The sequence below is a fragment of the Heptranchias perlo genome, unplaced genomic scaffold (genome assembly GCF_035084215.1).
Source record: "Heptranchias perlo isolate sHepPer1 unplaced genomic scaffold, sHepPer1.hap1 HAP1_SCAFFOLD_54, whole genome shotgun sequence".
Lineage (NCBI taxonomy): Eukaryota > Metazoa > Chordata > Chondrichthyes > Hexanchiformes > Hexanchidae > Heptranchias > Heptranchias perlo.
Window position 1 is genome coordinate 114911 of NW_027139559.1, and position 19782 is coordinate 134692.

Below are 19782 nucleotides of genomic sequence, written 5' to 3' on the forward strand. Positions count from 1 at the left end.
TTGTAGGCCAGGTGAATAAGGAATTCTGCACCCAGATGGGCATCAAACAACAGCTACATTGTGCCTACAGGCCACAGGCCGCTGGGTTGGTTGAGCGTGCTAACCAGACTTTGAAAAATAAACTGGCCAAGCTGCAGGCTGAGACTGGTACTACTTGGCTCAAACTTCTTCCTATAGCCTTATTTCAAATACGTACTACCCCGGCTGGGGCAATGCGGTTAAGTCCTGCTGAAATTATATACGGTAGACCCCTCAAGACTCCGTGGAATCAAAACGTTCCGAAGACTGTCCATTTTCACCACATGACGACAGAAATGACTAACTATGTTTTATCATTAACTAAGGCATTTAGAAGCCTTCACTCTCGGGTACGAGCTGCCTACATCGAACTTCCTCCTATAGCCAGTCCATCTAAAATCGAACCTGGAATGTACGTGTTAATCAGGAATTGGACAAGGAAAGGACTGGAACCTCGTTGGGAGGGGCCCTATCAAGTCTTACTCACCAACCCTACCGCTGTGAAAGTGGAGGGGAAGAGTGCTTGGGTTCACCTCCACCATTGTAAAACTATCAGTCCCACGTTTTAAATTTAAAATGCTAACTTCTCTTTTCTTTCAAGAAATCTTTCCGATACAGGTGCCGTGACCAGCCATGAAAGCCTTACTACGGATCTCCTCTATTCTACTCTGCTTGACCCTGGGAGTGAACAAACAGGATACCTGTCAGCGCGACCAGCCTGAACACATATACCACCTATGCTCAGGAGACGTACTTCGATGCAACGACCCAGATGGATTCGGAATATGGAACGTCACTCAGGTGGACGCCTCTACCGGGCTCTTGCGGCAGCCCTACCGCACGCTGATATTGGGAGCACAACAAAGGAACAGTCACTTACCATGTTACCGGACTAAATGCAAATTTGATTTTGTTTGCCACCGAAACGAAAGTGAATTCCCAGCCCCAGATCCATGCTCTAAAGGAGGGATCAGGCGCTCTGTGACTCGGGTATCTAGGGGACTGTATTTAAATACTTTTCTCTGTATGTCTCATCTCTATGCCCAAGCTTAAACATGTCCTCCTGCTGGGTGTGCTCCCATGTCCCTACCCATTCCAAGGGAGGTATCCCTCTAAGGCCGATTCCCCTAACTTCCCCAGAAATGGCAGAATGGGTGATAAATCGGAATGAAACTGACGGGAACGGCATTAGAGACAATGGCTATGTACGAGCATACGATTTAACAGTGCCAGTTCCAGTGGGGGAGCAATGGAGAAAATACACCAACCACACCAAGTGTGGGATCAAATTTAAGGGGTGGTACCAACCCAATTACAATCGTACCTATAAGCCCCCATTCCTGATGCTCACCAACACGTCAAGGCCTCAGGGGGTAATATGCCTCTCTAAAAACACCACGGGTGGACTCGTAATGGGATGGAGCAGTTGTACTCAATACATCAATGTGACAATGTATGCCAGCCCCAGTACCATCCAATGGACCGGCTGCGGAAATGGGTCAGTATTGCAGCACAGACTCCGGGGGGGGGGGGGGGGGAACAACCTCTGGGACCAGACGGGGTGCCCCCATTCACGGAATTGCCCTCCAATCTGACAGCCTACAATGGTACGTATTTCATATGCGGCCATAAGGCATACCCATGGTTACCTCAGAAATGGACTGGGTCCTGCTATTTGGGATATGTGGTACCATACATCCATCACTTGCCCTCCCTAGCAGATCATCGCCATTACCGACCCAAAAGGGAAATCACAGAGACAGAACGATACTTCGCTATTTTGTTCCCTGGGTATGGGGTGGGCAGGACAATCAAGGAAATTCGGCTTATCGCTTCCGTCTTAGAACAGGTAGCTAATGAAACAGCAGACGCACTGCAGGACATTAACGCCGAAATGATAGCCATGCATACAGTGGCCTTGCAAAATCGCATGGCTCTAGACTATCTGTTGGCCGAAAAAGGGGGAACATGGGCGCTGATTGGATCAGAGTGCTGCACCTACATACCAGATAACTCAGAAAATATAACTAATCTGGCTAAGCACATACGGGACGAAGTAAAGAAATTACGCCAAACCCCAAGGGAGGGTTGGTTAGACTGGCTTTTCGGTACCTCATGGGGAGCGTATCTAGTGCATGGATTGGTTATCCTAATTGCAGCAATACTCATTTTCGCCATAACCGTTCTTAGCATCAAAATTGTCTGCAAGATAGCCATCAACCAAATCCGAGTATAGAGCCTTGACCAATCAGAACTGTTGATTGAGCAAAGATTAGTTATCATAAATGATAAAAGGGGGGAATGAGAATACCAACGAGGTTCCCCTCCAATGAAATGCATATGTAGTAAGCTTTCAGTAGCTCAATAAGATGCCTCCAGAACAAAATGGCAGTATGGTAAACCAAGGGTTAATATAAGTGGCCCATTTTGCGAGCTAGAATTAGAACAATGAGCTTTTCAAATGAGTTTATCCTTGATCATTCGTTTATGTTATTAATTTCCTGTATGAAAATGTATGCTTTATTATGAATCAAGCAAAGCGATATGATAAGCTGAATTCTGGGGTAAGCAGGTGCAGGGAGTGTTGTTTTGCAGCTACCAAATTAATGGATCCTTATTTCGGACAAGGTCGAAAAACATCCCAGGCCTGAGAGAAGTGAGACTCCCTTTCCTATGACCTACGTATGAACAGGTATCACCTGTGAGTGGTCGGTCATTATGTCAGTTAGTATGGCTTGCCCAGACTCAGCTTATGATTGGTTTTAACCCCTTGCTACTCATGTCCCTCCCCACTCTGAAAATGTATAATTGTGTGAACTTTGACTGTGTAAATTGCCTGTTCTATGAGATTGACCAGACTCTGACAAGAGTTGAAATCAATTCTATAGATAGGGTCAGCTGCAGCTAATAAATTGTGTTCAAACTTTCAAGTGTATTCGCTTTCAGTTTTTGCTGAACCAGACTAAGAGTAAAGAATCCGGTCTCGTCACTCTTCTCATACGACAGCCATCTCATCCCCGGGATTAATCTAGTGAACCTACGTTGCACCGCCTCCAAGTCTGTCCTTCCTTAGATATTGAGACGAGAACTGTACGCAGGACTCCAGGTGCAATCTCATCAAAGCTCTGTGTAATTGTAGTAAGACTTCCTTACTTGTACTCCAACCCCCTTGCAATAAAGGCCAACATGCTATTTGCTTTCCAATTGTTTGCTGTACCTCCATACTAACTTTTTGTGTTTCTTGTACAGGGACACTCACATCTCTCTGAACACCAACATTTACTAGTTTCTCACCATTTAACAATATCCTGTTGTTCTATTCTTCCCAGCAAAATGGATAACCTCACATGTCCCCACATTATAATTTATCTGCCACTTTCTTGCCCGCTCACTTAACCTGTCTATATCCCTTTGCAGAATCTTTGTGTCCTTCTCACAGCTTACTTTCCCACCTCGCTTTGTATCGTCAGCAAACTTGGACATATTACACTAGGTCCCATCCTTGAAGTCATTAACATATTGTGCAAATAGCCGAGGCCCAAGCACCGATCCTTTTAGTACCCCATTAGTTGCAGCCTGTCAACCTGAAAATGGGACGTTTATTCCTACTCCCTGTTTTCTGTCCGTTATCCATAACTCAATCCATGTTAATATGTTGCCCCCAACCCCATGAACCCTGACCTTGCGGAACAACCTTTTATGTGGCACCTATTCGAATGCCTTTTGAAAATCCCATGTGTCTCCGCTTCTAGTTACATTCTCAAAAAAACTCGAATAACTTTGTCAAAAACGATTGCCCTCTCATAAAACCACGTTGACTCTGCCTTATCACATTATGATGTCCTCAGTGCCATGTTACCTTTTCCTTACCAATGGATTCCAGCATTTTTCCAACGACTGATATCAGGCTAATTGACCCGAAGTTACCTGTTTTCTCTCTCACCCCTTTCTTGAACAGCAGGGTTACATTTGTTACCGTCCAATCCGTTGGGACCGTTTGACAATGTTGGGCAGTTTGGAAGTTCATAATCAATGCATCCACTATGTCTGCAGCCACCTCTTTTAGAACACGAGGATATCGGCCATCAGGTCGAGGGGCTTTATCTGCTTTTAGTCCCATTAGTTTCTCGTGTACTTTTTCTCCACTGATATTAATTCTTTTAAATTCCTCATTCCCATGAGCCCCTTAGTTCCCTTTATTTCTTATATGCTTTTATTGTCTTCTACTGTGAAGACAGATACAGCCTCTAATATACGAACGTTTACTTTTGCTCCTCTCTTCGCTTTTACATACTTGTAGAAGACTTTACATTGCGTTTATACTTATATTTAAAAGTCGATCCAGAGATGGTTTTAATATTTACAGGGGATGCACAGTCGGTACTAATATTTACAGGAAGATTCAGAATCGGTGCTACTATTTACCGGGGATCCGGAGAAAGTATTAATATTTACAGTGTTATCCAGAGACGGCATTAATACTTACATTGGGTTGCAGCGAATTACTAATACTTACAGGGAAATCAAGAGAAGGTACTAATATTTTCAGTGGAATCCAGTGAAGTCGCTAATATTTCCAAGGGATCCGGAGACGGCACTAATAGTTACAATGCAATGCAGAGAAGTTACTAATATTTACAGGTGATCCAGAGACCGTTCTAATATTTACAGAGGATGCAGAGACTGTGCTAATATTTACAGGGGTCCAGAGATGGTACGAATATTTACTGGGGAACCAGAGACTATGCCAATATTAATCGCGATTTCAGAGAGAGCATTAATATTCACAGTGGTTTCCAGAGATAGTCCGAATATTTATAGGGATCCAAAGATGGTTCTAATGTCTACAGTGCGATCAAGAGATGGTACGAATATTTGCAGGAGAACCAGAGACGGTTCTACTATTCATAGATAATCCAGATTAGGTACTAATATTTACCAGGGATCCAGAGATGGTACGTATATTTACAGGGCTACAGGGACGGTAAGAATATTTACAAGAGATGCAAAGCAGGTACTAATAGTTAGATGGGATGCAGAAACGGGACTAATATTTATTAGCGTAACCAGGGACAGCACGAATAATTACAAGGGATAAAGGGATGTTACCAATATTTATAGAGGATGCAGGGACGGTACTAATATTGAAAGGGGAACCAGAGACAGTACTAATATTTGCAGGAGGACCCAGAGTCGGTATTAATATTTATGTGCTTTCCAGCGATGTTACAAATATATATCAGGGATCCAGAGACTGTTCTAATATTTAAAGGGGAACCAGACAGTTCTAATACTTTCAGAAGTTCCGGAGACGGTACTAATAATTCCAGGCGGAGCAGGGACGGTTCTAATATTTACAGGCGTTACACAGACGGTACCAATGTTTACAGGGGATCTGGAGAGAGTACTAATATTTAGAGGGGTTCCAGAGACCGTATTACTTTTTAATGTGAATCCAGAGACTGTATTAATATTTACAGTGGAGCGAGAGACGGTACAAACATTTACAGCGAAACCAGAGACGTTACTAATATTTACAGTGGACTTAGAGACGGTATTAATATACACAGGGCACCCCAGTCTGATCTATATTTTCCCTCTTCATTTCCCTTCCTTACAGTTAATTTAGTGACGATTGTGATCCTGTCCCGAGGAAAGTGCGGTCTCTCCAAATGTGTCACTCACTACCTGGTGGCCATGGCAGCGGCGGATCTACTGGTCGTTATCATCGATCTGATACTCAGACACATTCCAATTGTTTATCCTGCACAGTTTGATTTCAGGTTCTTCATTCCCGTGTGTAATATCAACGCCGTCCTGCTTTTCGCAGCCACAGACTGTTCTATCTGGTTCACCGTCACTTTCACCTTTGATCGATTTGTGGCCATTTGTTGTCAGAAGCTGAAAATTAAATATTGCACCGAGAAAACGGCATCTGTGGTTCTCGGAACAGTGACTGTGCTGAGCTGTTTAAAGAACATCTCCTGGTACTTTATGTTCACTGGTCTATATACCCCGCGTAATTCCCCCTGGTTTTGCGATATAACAGACAATGTTCTAACTTCCCCGGTGTGGGGAGCAATTGAATTTATTCATAATATTCTCACCCCTGGTGTCCCATTTGTTCTGGTTCTGCTGCTCAATGCTTTCACCGTCAGGCACATTTTATTTGCCAGCCGAGCCCTCAGGAGACTCCGGAGTCACAGCAGTGGGGAGAGTCCCATTGACCCAGAGATGGAGAGCCGAAGGAAATCCATAATTTTACTGTTTGTTATATCAGGGAACTTTATACTGTTATGGGTGGTGTTTATGGTGTTTACTATATGGCACAGGATGTGGTTTTTGGGTTTTAGATCTATATTACGACCTGTGTTTGTACAACAACTGGGATTCATTCTCCAGCTCCTGAGTTGCTGCACAGACGCTTGTATTTATGCGGTGACACAGTCTAAATTCAGAAAGCAGTTGAACAATGTGGTGAAATATCCCTTCATTCAAATTGTTAAATTCATCAAATAATGAGAAGATATGAAGATTTTCGATAAACTGAATCATTTATGTGTCATACGGTGTCTGATTCTCTCCCCACCAGACCGTGATTCCACAAAACAGGATGTGTTTATTCTGCAAACACTGAACCCTTTATAACCTGAGGGTATTTATGAACTCATATTGCAGCGTTTGTCAAAGTTTGTATCTCAAGTTGTAAAATAATATTTGGCTAGTAATTGAACCAAATGTTTGACAATATTGAAATAATTAAAAGGCAATAAAATAAACAACAATGCAAGGTGCCGGTGAACAGTGTGTTTAAAGAGCCGCAGGTTGGGGAGATAGGAAGACTGCAGGTGCCAGAGAATAGTGTGTTAATGGGCGGGAGGTAGAAGAGATCCCGGATCTGCAGGTGCCGGTGACCAGTGTTTGAATGTGGCGGGAGGTAGAGGAGATCGCGAGATTGTTGGTGACGGTGACCAGTGTGTTAATCGCAGGGAGGTAGAGGGGATTCCGGGTATGTCGATGCCGGTGACCATTGTGTAAATGGGGCGGGAAGCAGATGAGATCTCGGGTCTGTTAGTGACGGTGATCAGTGTGTTAATGGGGCGGGAGGTAGAGGACGTCCCGGGACTGTGGGCGCCGGTGACCAGTGTGTTTAAGGGGCGAGAGGAAGAGGAGATCCCGGATGTCTCGGTGCCGGTGACAAGAGTGTTTATGGGCGGGAGGCAGATGTTTCCCGGGACTTTTGTTGCGGGAGGTGCCGCAACTTAACCTGTACTCAGCACAACGGTGCAGCCAAAAGGCACATTGAAAAGGTGAAATTGTCAGACTGTGAACGTTATAAATAAACTCGAAACACCCGTCCTTGGAGGGGCTTGAATCTACAACAACATTTTTAATTAATGGCACAACGCGCTGACTGATTGCATCACAGAGACAATTGATCAACTCCGTCACTGAACATTTCCAGAGCTCTGGGAAAAGAACAGGGGAATAGAATGGGATTAATTGGATAGCTCTTTCAAAGAGGCGCCATCGGTACGATGGGCCAAATGACCTCTTCCTTTGCTGTACCTTCTATGATAGTTAAGATATAATTAATTGTCTGTGAAGCGATTGGGGGCGGGCTGTGGCGTTCCATAAATGTAATTGCTGTGTGTTTTTGTGTCGATTTGTTAATGTATTTTCGTTGCATCAGGTCAGGGGCTGTGAGAAATTGTCGGGTGTGAAACAGTTCCAGGCAAGGTGAAACACGTTTTCACCCAGTGTATAAAACAACAGCAGTAGAACTCGAAATCTTCTGATTGACATCAAGCACACGAACCAATATCAGACGCCTTATCCATTACGCCACGCGATCAATTATAAACAGTTGTCTGCAAATGATCTTAAACCCGGAGCAGTGATTAAACACTCAGATTCCATCTCTTCCTTTCACTTTGTTGATGTTGTTCATTTATTGTCTTCTCTCTTCATTTGGTAAGTTGCCTCTTCAGCTTCCGAATTATCAGAAAACTAACAACTGAACTCCCGCTGAGTCTCCGAGAAATCTACAATCAGAATAAACAATGTTCAGATCATTCATTTAATGTTTAGCCACCAAACCGAACCTCTTTCACACTCCACCCAGAAAATAGAGAGTGAAGGAATAAAATAAAAGACAAATTAGTCACATTAAACTCCACACTTAGAACAGCACAGAGCTGATGGAGTGAACAGAATTTACTGTCCAATCCGCACGGGCCGAGTGGCTTCTGATTTTCTTTTTATGTTAAATCTAAAGGCGGACGGGGTCCCTTACCTGTGGTTAACAGCTGCGATACAGATCTGGCGCTCAGTGCGAATATATGTACTCTCGCCCTTTAATAAATTAAATGGCGGGTTTCTTGCTTTCTACTCGACACATGCCCTGTATTATGTATACAATCTCGGCAGAGAATGTATCGCGGGTTTAGTTATTTTAAATTTGGAGGGAATTAATAAAATTGGGAAAAAATCTCAGCAATCATTGCAATATTCTAAACATCTCCAATACTTATATCGAGTCACATCGAGTGTCCAGCAGAGAAACAGGCCTTTCGGCATTTTTGCTCCACACAAAACTGTTCCCGCCTACTTTTTCTGACCCTATCAGCACAACCTTCTGTTCCTTTCCCCCGACTGTGCTTATCTAGCTTCCCCTTAAATGCATCTATGCTATTTGCCTCAATTACTCCTTGAGGTAGCGCGTTCCACATTCTTATTACTCTTTGGGTAAAGAAGTTACTCCTGAATTCCCTATTGGATTTATTAGTGACGATCATACATTGATAACTTCTAGTTTTGGACTCCACCACAAATAGAAACATTTTCTCCACGTCCACCCGACCAAATTCGTTAATTTTCTTCAAGATCTCTATCACGTTCGCTCTCAGCCTTCTCTTAACTAGAGGAAAGAGCCCCAGCCCGTTTAGCCTTTCCTGATATTTATATAACCTCAGTCCTGGGATCATTCTTGAAACTTTTTTGCCTACTCTCCATTTAATAATATTTAGGCCGGAACTGTGCACAGTACTCCAAGTGTGGTCTAACCAAGGTTACATACAAATTTAACATAACTGCTCTCCTTTACAATTCTATCCCTCTCGAAATAAAACCCATGTTTGGTTTGCCTTTTTTATCGCCCTATTAACCTGCGTCATTACTTTTAGTAATTTTGTATCTGTACCCCTAGAACCCATTGCTCCAGTGCTCCATTTAGCCTCTTATTATCCAAGCAATATGTGACCTCCTTAATCTACCTCCCAAAATGCATCACCTCACACTTATCTATATTAAAATTAATTTGCCAATTACACACCCATTCTGTAAGTTTATTAATGTCTTCGTTCATGTTGACACATTATGCCTTTCTATTAACTGCACCTCCCAGATTTGTGAATTCCCCAAATTTTGAAATTCCTGAGTCCAAATCGTTAATGTAAATTGTGAACAACAGTGATCCCAGCACCGATCCCTGTTGAATACCTCTTCCCACCCTTCGCTGCTTGAAGTAGCTACCCTTAATCCCTACTCTCTGTTTTCGGTTTTGTAGCCAGCTTGCTATCCATTCTGCTACCTGTACCTCGACTACACTTGCACTGACCTTACTCATGAGTCTGCAAGGTGGTAACTTATCGAAGGCCTTTTCAAAATCGAAATATATTACATCTACTGTATTACCCTTTTCTAATATTTCTGTTACTTCTTCAAAGAATTCAATAAGTTTGGTCAAGCATGAATTTCCTTTCTGAAATCTCTGCTGATTTCTTTTTATTATATTTTCTTTTTCCAGATGTTTTTTTTTTCTGTTACATCTTTGAGTACAGATTCCATTATCTTTCCTACCACAGACGGTAAGCTAACTGGTCTATAGCTCTATGGACTTGTTCCATCTCACTTTTTAAATACAGGAAAAACATTGCCTGCCCGTCAGTCCTCCGGCACTATTACCTATTCTCATGAATTTTTGGATATATGCAATAGTGCCTCTGCTATCTCTTCCCTAATATCTTTTAACATTCATGGATGTAATCCATCTGGACTGATGGTTGTATCCTCTCTAAGTTTGATTAGTTTATCAATTATCTCCACCCCTTCTATCTTCGATATCTTTAGATCCGTTCTCTTTAGTTTCAATTTTACCATTCGCTCTCTATTCATTCATGGTGTTTCATTTAATATCATACCCACCTTATCAGTCTCCCTGCTAAATACTGAGGCAAATTAACGAAACAATATTTCTGCCATTTAGCTGCCATTATCTGTGAGCTTATCTTGTGCATCCCTTAGTGGCCCTACCCTTATCCTGGTTTATATTTTGTTACTTATGTGTTTGTAGAATACTTTAATTATTTTTTTTAACATTCCTTGATACTTTAATTTCGTAGTTCCTCTTTGCTTTCCGAATTATTATTTGACATTTTTCCTAATCTCTTCTCATTCCCTTTTGTCATCTTCTCCTTTATTGTCTACATACTTAGAATATGTCTTTTTCGTTCGTTTCATTTTTACCCTCAGCTCCTTATTCATCCATTGTGTTTCATTATTGGCTAGTTGCGTTTGTTTTTGAGAGGGATATATTTCTCCTTCTCTCTGCTGATCACCATTTTAAATATTTCCGACTGCTGTTCTCACTCTTCGTGTTTCTACATTTCTTCCAGTTTATCTTCACCAGTTCCATTCTTTTTTTTCCAATCTATTACTTTGGTCTTTGTCTTACTTATGCCTTTCTCAATCATTATTTTAAATCTTATAATGATCTGATCGCTATTGCCTACATGTTCCCCAATGATCCGGTTACTTTCCAATTCATAGATCCAGCAGTGATTCCTCTCTTGTTGGGCTTCTCACATACTGAGTAAGAAAGGAGTCCTGCACACACTGTAAAAACAACATCTCCCTTTCCCCTTTCCCTACCTCTTCCTGTCAGTTTATTTGGGGGTAGTTGAAATGTCCCATGATTATTATTCGTTGTTTTTAACTCATTTCATAGAGTTGCGGACATATTTCTTCCTCAACTTGCCTTCCATTATTAGCTGGTCTGCAGTATACCTCTATTACCGTGGTTCATCACTTCATATTCGTTGTCTCAATCCACATGGATTCTGTTTCTATCCTAATATTAATAATGTCCCTTTTGTTCTCTTGCCATTAAATTGTCTCAAATTATTACAGCTACCCCTTCCTTCCCTATCGTTTCTAAATACGTCATATCCTGCAATATTGAACTGCCAGTCCTGTTCTTTATGTAACCATGTTTCAGTTACCCCGAAACCATCTGGCTCCTCGCTCCGAATTATTGCCTCCAGTTCCTCTGTTTTGTTTTGGATGCTCTACGCGATGCTGTACAGGCAATTTAATACATTTTTAATATTTGTTACACCTCCCTCAATTTTTAACAGTCATTTAGTACGTATATTCTATACCTTTATTTGTTCCCTGACAGTTTATGTTACGCTCGTTTCTTACCTTGGTCTGATCATTACTCTCATATCCTATTTCTTTTATCTTCAGACTTATGTTATTTTGAAGAGATCCCTCCCCATTTTACTAGGTCCTATTCAAAGACCTATTTATCCTTTCCGTTAGGACACTGGTCCCATTCACGTTCTGGTGGAGCTCGTCCTAGCGGTGCAGCTCCAACCTGTCCCAGTACTGATGACAGTGTCACATGAAATGGAACCCCTCCTTCACACAGCAGTCTTTCAGCCACGCATTCACCTTCCTGATCTGCCTATCCCTATGCCAATTATTATGTTGCTCGGGTAGCAATCGCGAGATTACCACCCCTGAGGTTCTCTTCTTTTCATTTCATTCCGAACTTCTGATATTCCCTTGGCAGGACCTCCTCCCTGATCTTCCCGATGTCATTGCTCCCAACATGGCCCTCGACAACTTCTTCCCCCTTCCAAGTTCCTATCAGGAATGTAAGATGTTGAGAACATTATTAAATATTCTGCAGGATAATTAATATACACAGCAGGAATATTGTGTTCTGCTCCCACATGAAACAGATCAGCCTCAGCCTCTGCTACCTGCCCGCTGGTTGTTACGGCGAAAGGTTACGCTGTTGGATTCGACACTCACTGAGCCTTGAGACGTTTTACTAGGTTAACGGCGCAATATAAATGCAAGTTGTTGATGTTATTTTTGTTTCCCGTCTCAGTTTCCTGCGTGGTCTGTAGCGCGTTCTCTCAAAATTTTAAATGTCTCTTTTTAACATTATTCATTTTCCTGCGGAGAACAGGATCTAAAAACAACCAGAATTCGTTCTGCGGCTTTGCATTAAACAATCTCGCTTACATTTGATACAAAGCTTCGGAACATAAGATGATAAGAAATAGGAGCAGGAGTAGGTCAGACGGCCCCTCGAGCCCTCTTCACTATCCACTATGATCATGGCTGATCTTTTTCCTTATCTCCGCTTTCCCGCCAGATCCCTATATCCCTTGATTCTCCCAGAGTCCAAAAATCTATCGATCTCAGCGTTGAATATATTCAATGACTCAGCATCCACACCCTCTCGGGTAGAGAATTCCAAACGCTCAAAACCCTTTAAGTGAAGAGATTCCTCCTCATCTGAGTCTTAAATGGCCGACCCCTTATCCTCAGACTATTCCCCCGAATCATAGACTCGTCAGCCAGGGGAAGCAACCTCTCATCATTTACCCTGTCAAGGCCCCTCATATTCTGATATGATTCAATTAGATCACCTTTCATTCTTCTAAACTCGGGAGAGTACAGGCTCTATCTACTCATTCCCTCCTCAGAGGACAACCCTCTCATCCCAGGAATTAATCTATTGAACCTTTGTTGCACCGCCTGTAAGGCAAGTATATCCTTCCTTAGATGAGGAGAATAAAGCTGTACGCAGACCTCCACTTGAGTTCTCCCTAAAACCCGTACAACTGCATTAAGACTGCCTTACTCTTTAAGGTGATTGGCAAAAGAACCAGAGTCGACTTGAGGAAGAAATGTTTCATGCAGCGAGTTGTTGTGATCTGGAATGCACGGCCTGAACGGGTGGTGGAAGCAGATTCAACAATAACTTTCAATCGGAATTGGATGAAACATTGCAGTGCTACAGGGAAAGAGCAGGGGAGTACAGGATAGCTCTATCAAAGAACAGGTAAAGGCACGATGGGCCGAATGGCCTCCTTCTGGGCTGTGTGATTCTATAGTTCTATGATATTGCTGTACATTGGATTAGAAAGCGAATTTGGATGGACAGAAGCGGTCTGGAAGCATTGACTTCTTTGTACTAATTTTTAAAATTTGTTTTTTTTCCAACTTGCCCTGAGCAGGTGGTGAAACCTTCTTGTTGTGAGTGTCTCGTCAATCCAGTTCAGAGACAATGACACATCAAGAAAGACGGTTGGGACAGGATCCACTTGTACAACGGGAAGTGTTGAGGCGGCAGTTTCCCTTCCTCGAAGGACTTGAATGAACCAGTTGAAGATTTAATGCAAGATTTCAGCGCCGAAAGCAGCTGGCCTAAAATTCGACTCCACTGGGAATGAAGCTCACAACTTTTAAAATCCCTGTTTTGGATTTGATCTAAAAGCCCAATACCTCACAATAGCCACGTTATAATATAAACGGCTCGAAAGCCAAGTGTGATTTGTGGAGTGAGGGTGCTCAAATCAGCTACTGAATCATCTACACAGTTACAGATTGTGTTTGCCCATTGCATGGAGCGTTCCCCATCTCTTTCTCTCGTACAGACATTCTCTATCTCTCTCTCTATCTCTCTCGCTAAAACTCTCTCTCTCTCTCTATCCTTCTAACTTCCCCTCTCTCTCTCTCTCTCTCCTGATGCCGATTCGGAAGGCCCAGGCTTGGGGACCCCGAGTGTCTGCAGGGGGAAAACTGCATGTCAACAACTAAATTCCAGTAGCAACCAGCACACCGCACAGGTAAACTTCCCCATTCTTTGTCAGGACGGATTCAACGCTCCCCATTAGGGGCTGAACTTGCAGGCTACCGGGAGCGCGATGGGAAATAGCTGGCAGGTGAAGCTCACGGCAGAACCGTTTGGAAGCAAAGAGCATCGGAGCAAAAGGAGGAGCAGAGAATGAGAGTCGGTTCATGGAGAGAAAACAAGGTAACGAATGAAAGTGCAGAAACCGCAATGTATCAGGATGTGGGAGGGATTGATGTTTTCTGTTTAAAATGCTGATTAATTGAATGTCCTTAGTGTCCCAGATCAGTGCAGTCCTGAGGGATAAGTGGCGGGAGGTTTCAGAAGAGACGATTAAATGAGGCCCTGTCGGTGGATGTTAAAGATTCCCCAGCGCTGTTGAAAGAAGCGCAGAGAATTCTCCCGCTGTCTTGACCAAAATTCCTGACTCAGTAACACCACCAAAAACAGCTGAACACTAAGAGCGAACTGAAGGGTCCAAGTTTAAGGGAGGAAACCAAAGCCCTCAAGGCGTTCCGCAGCCTCCCATCGACCATCGGACCTCACACTTCGATGGGCTCCAATGTCCGATCATTGAGAAACACGTCCCTCCTGCGCTTGGCTCTGTCCTTTGTGGGAATGGGAATTCGAACGTTTCAGCGACTCACGAAGTGTCCCTGGAACAGAATGAACAGCATTCCCTGTGTCTCGGGGTTTCAGTGACGGATTCTTGTCTGTCTGTCACAGGGCTGATCAGAACTCGGTTCCTGATCCAAACAGTGTGTCGTCTTTTAGAGACACCGATAGGGAACTGGAACAGAGAAGGAAACAAACTGCGGACTGGATTCCAATTGCGCTCCCGCGGTTATTGTTAACTAAAGACACCGTGGAATGGGATCAACAGACGGATTGTTGGGGATTAAAATGTTGGGGAATTAAACCCAGGCTTTCTCCCATGTTCCCAAATACCGATCGAATAATCGGGAGATGGTGAAATGCAGGAGATGCAAGAGGGACCGAAGTCCTTCAATCTCTGCAGCAGTTACTGGGAACCGAGCCATGGGTGAGATTCTAGTTCAAAACGGGAGACTGTTAACAATGAGAGAGATCCGGGGCTCAAATCTGGACCGGACTTCCTTCGAAATTTAATTTTTCTTGATTATGAGCGGGTGGAGGAATTAAATTGAACGGAAAAATGTGCAGATTTGGTGCAAATCTAATAACTGCACTGGTTCAAGATTGTTAAAAAGTTTTGAAATTAGATTTCTTCCTGATTGGTAAAGTTATCCCTTTATGTTCCAGCTCCCTTATCATTTGCATTTCCCGTTAATCTTTCATTCGCTGCAAACCCCAGAGGCAGCAAGGAAGGACAAAAAGATGTACATCCGATCCGTCCTCTCCACTCGACATTTATTCCATTACTGCAAGTGAAAAATTGAAATTATCCCTCTCCATTTAAACAAAATATAAACAATCCAGGGACACAGACTTAAAACTCTCTTGTCGGATTGATAATAATATCATTCAAGCCCATTTTGATTGTACAAAACTTATGTCGGGCCGCATCATAAGTTCAAAACAATAACGACGAGGGTGGGATTCGGACGCATACGTACAGAGCACAGTGGATTAGCCGACCATTTCTGAATCCAATCAGTAGAAATAAAGTCACTTTTACACTCTGTCCTGCCCGAGCAGCCAGATCGACAATGTTGAAAGTGCAGAGTCAACTTCGGTAAACAAAGGAATTTACTGATTTCCGTTCGATCCGATTGTTCCAAACGGTCGGGTGCAAAACAGTTCCGCCGCATATTGGACACATTTTCACCCAGCGAGTAAAACAACCGCGGCAGGACTCGAACCTGCAATCGTCTGATAACCACTCGATTAATACCGAAGTCAGACGCCTCTCCAAATGATGTTAAACTCCTGGCAGAGGTGGTTAAGACTCTGCTTGTATTTTTCTCTTACTTTCATTTTGTTGATTTTGTTAATTTATTGTTTTCTCTCTTGCAGCAAATTCCCATGCTGTTTCCGACTAATCAGGAAATTGAGAACTGAACTCCCGCTGGGTCTGCGAGAAACCTACAATCAGAATAAACAATGTTCAAATCTTTGATCAAAATGTTTAGCCTCGAAAGCGAATCTCTTTCGCACTCAGTCTGCAAAATAGAGAGTGGGGAAATAAAAGAAAAGACAAACAGGTACAATAAAAATGTACACGGAGAACAACACCGAGCGGAGAATGTGAACAGAATTTACTATCCAAGCCTGACGGGCCGAGTGGCCTCATCCTGTCCTGTAAAATACGAACAATCCCCAATTCTGCTGAGTGTGATTATTATTTCCTGTTTTTCTTTTTTTGGTAAATATAAACGCGGACGGGGTCCCGCACCAAGGGGTAAACGGGACAGATCCAGACCTGGCGCTCAGTGTTAATGTTAATATTGAGCACGGGATTCTATCCGTGTAATAATAAAATCGCGGGTTTCTTGCTATATATTCGACACATCCCCTTGCTGTGTGTTTAATCAGGGCAGGGAATGTTTTGCTCATTTAGTGATAGTCATTTTTCAGGAAATTAGTAAACTCGTCTCGAAACATGAGATTTCCAGTTTCTATTTTGCTAAATGGAGTTGGGGTGCAGATCAGCGATGAGCTGCTGTGACTCCGCGCGCCGGTTTAACCGGAATTAGACGTTTCAGTGAAGTGAAGTGAACCGTCTCAATCCGGTTTATTTCTTTATTTATAACATTGTTTATTTTGAGTGACAGATTTATCGAAAATTCATTAAGAATTTAGTTTTCAGTTTCTGATCAATTGGAATCTGAAACAGATAAAAATAAGGAAAGAAAAACATTACAAAGGTCAAAACTCGAACTGATACAATCACCTTGTCTTCACCTTTAAGGGGAACCAGTTCTCCCCGGAGCCCTGTTCAATATTCATCCCTCCAGTAACATCACTATAATAAATTATCTGTTCATTGTAACATCGCTGTGTTTGGGATCTTGCTGTGCGAAAATTGACTGCCTCGTTTCCTACATGTCAGCAGTGACTACACTTCAAAAAGTGCAACATTGTCCGTAACGCGCTTTGGGACGTCCGAGGTGGCGACGGGCGCTATCAAAATGCAATCATTCTTCCAGTGGCTCCATTTTCGAATCCTGTCGACTGGCGCACGCAGGAAACGTTGGGGGAAAGATTGGATAAGGGTAGTTTTTGGTCGCAGATCGTGTGATGCCCTGTTACCCCGTGCCCAATGACTCTTGGGCAGGCAGGACGCAAGATTCAGCTGCCCGAGCACTCACCTGCAATCAGCGTTCTCTTTCGGGCCTTGGACGTGGAATCAATGCAATTCGCACTTTCCACCGCCGGGGGGAGCTCAATCTCTTTAAAGGAGGATGTTTCTCAGAAATCGAATAAAGACAGCTGGTACCTGTTATTTGCTTAAAATAAAAGTCCACTTTCCAAACGGAGTCTGAACGGAGATTAGACATTGTACACATAAAACACAGATGCAGGTTCCATCCCAATGTTTGCAAACTGATGAGTTATGTTGAAACATTGAATATAAGTTGTGCACAATTAAATCCCACATCCTCCAATCTGCACACCAGACCTCACCAATCTGCCGATCTGATTTGGTACCAGGCCTGAAGGGTGCATGCACCAAGGTTCTCTGATGATGCTGAGAGACTGTGGTGCAGTTGAACAGAAGGAGGAGCATGCTTTATCCACAGGGGTGGGCGCGGGCAAGAGGCCCTCCAGGCATATATCCAAAAGGCAGTGGGAGGCAGCGGGGGACGAAGTCAATGCCAGGCGCACAGCATCATGAACATGGATGCAGTGCAGGAACAAGTTCAATACTTTGACGTGAGTGGTCAAAGTGAGTGAGGGCAACTCTCAAGTGGCATCTCCGCCCAACTGCACCACGCAATACACCCCCATCCCCCACATACCAACAAACTCTTTCCATCAGTACTCAACTCTTGTAACCAGAGGCTTCCTCTCACTCTTACACATTACCACTGTTGCAAGCCGCCCACCCACAACTCATAGGTCACACACACTGGCAGCTATTTAACCATGACAGGCACATCACTCAGCCACACATCCCGCTTTCTTGCAGGTGAAGGTGGCGCATATCAGGAGGCAGCAAGTGGCAGTGACACTTAGCCCGTCGATCCTGTTCCACCATTCAATGAGATCATGGCGGAGCTGTGACCTCACTCCATATACCCGGCTTCGCCCCATATCCCTTAATACCCTTGTTTCACAGAAATCTATCAATCTCAGAATTAGCATTCACAAGTGCGCTACCATCAACTACCATCTGCAGAAGAGCGTTCCAAAACGTCTCCCACCCTTTGCGTATCGAAGCCGAGGTGAAGTGAAAACAACACACGTGGAGAAAAGAAAGTGTCTCAAGATGTTGTGCAGATCGAAGCTGAATATGAATTTATCGCAATTCACGCGATGTCATGAATGCAGAATGAAAATGCTCCTACATTGGGCGTTAATCGAACACTTGCTTCGTGTGTGGCAGGAAAGAATTCGATTTCCAAAACACCAATGCCCAAGTGGCAGGTGGCGGCATGTGTCCACTTGGAAACCTGCCTGAAAGAATATGCAGTCTTACAGGCCGAAAATGAGTGTGTTTGATGAGACTACTAAACCAACGCGGCTCCAGTGGCGCAATCGGTTAGCGCGCGGTACTTATATAACAGTATTCAGGCTCAAGAAATGCCGAGGTTGTGAGTTCGAGCCTCACCTGGAGCAGTTTAACCTTTTGCTTCCAACATTTCCACCGGAGTTCAAGGGACAGCTGGTCTGTTCCCTGAAGCATCTCCTTCTTCGTGTTCTCATGTGGGCACTGGAACATCAGGGTGAACTCTATGACATTTCACAAGTGTTGTCAGCAGCTAAACGTGTTTACAACGCGCAAGACGCCTCATGCCACCAGCTGTTTGAACTGGCCGTCCGCCACAAATGCACTTGTTCATGCCCCAGTATAACTATCGGGGACTTTCCAGACTCTGAGGACTTCACCGAGGACTGCGAGTGCATACGGTGCCTTGTAGAACCACAGGCTCAATTACCAGCCGTCGACTTCAGGGGTCCCCGACGGGCAGACGCACGTGAGCTTGTGATTGATTGTTTGTCTGTTACAGTACTTATATGTTATAAGTGTTACAATAAAGTAGTACCTTGTACTTTCGCCTGTGTACTATATTGTCTCAGATCCAGAACCTGTGTTTAAAACAAAACACTACACAATACGACAGTGTAACCCTGCGATAAAACAATACATAGATTCCAGATAGAATTTACAGAAACGGGCCATTCGCCCCAACTGGTCTCTGCTGGTGTTTATGCTCCACACAATATTCCTCCTACTCCATCTCATCTAAAACTATCAGCATATATTTCTGTTCCTTTCTCTCTCGTGTACTTATCTAGCGTCCCCTTACATATTTCTAAGATATTCTCCTCAACTACTCCATGTAGCAGTAAGTTCCACATTCTCACTACTGTCTGAGTAAAGATGTTTCTCCTGAATTCCTTATTGAAGGTATGAGTGATTATTTTCTACTGATCACCCGAAAATTTCGGCTCCCCGTAAGTTGAATCATCTTCTCTATCCCCACCTATCAAACCACGACATAATTGTAAAGACCTCGACCAGGTCACCTCTTAGTCTTCTCTCTTCTAGAGTAAAATGTCCCACACTGTTCAGTCTTTCCTGATAGGTATAACCTCTTAGAATTGTTATGATCCTCGTGAATATTTTATTTTCGTTCTCCAGTGCTTCTACATCCGTTTCCGTAATATGGAGACCAGAACAG

The 19782-nt window shown here is 43.4% G+C and overlaps 1 non-coding gene across 1 annotated transcript; it reads left to right on the forward strand.

Annotated features, from left to right (window-relative positions):
• Nucleotides 1-18619: 18619 nt before the first annotated feature.
• Nucleotides 18620-18715, forward strand: trnai-uau (transfer RNA isoleucine (anticodon UAU)). The gene is made up of 2 exons: nucleotides 18620-18657; nucleotides 18680-18715. It is a non-coding gene; the product is annotated as a tRNA-Ile (tRNA).
• The last annotated feature ends 1067 nt before the right edge of the window (nucleotides 18716-19782 follow it).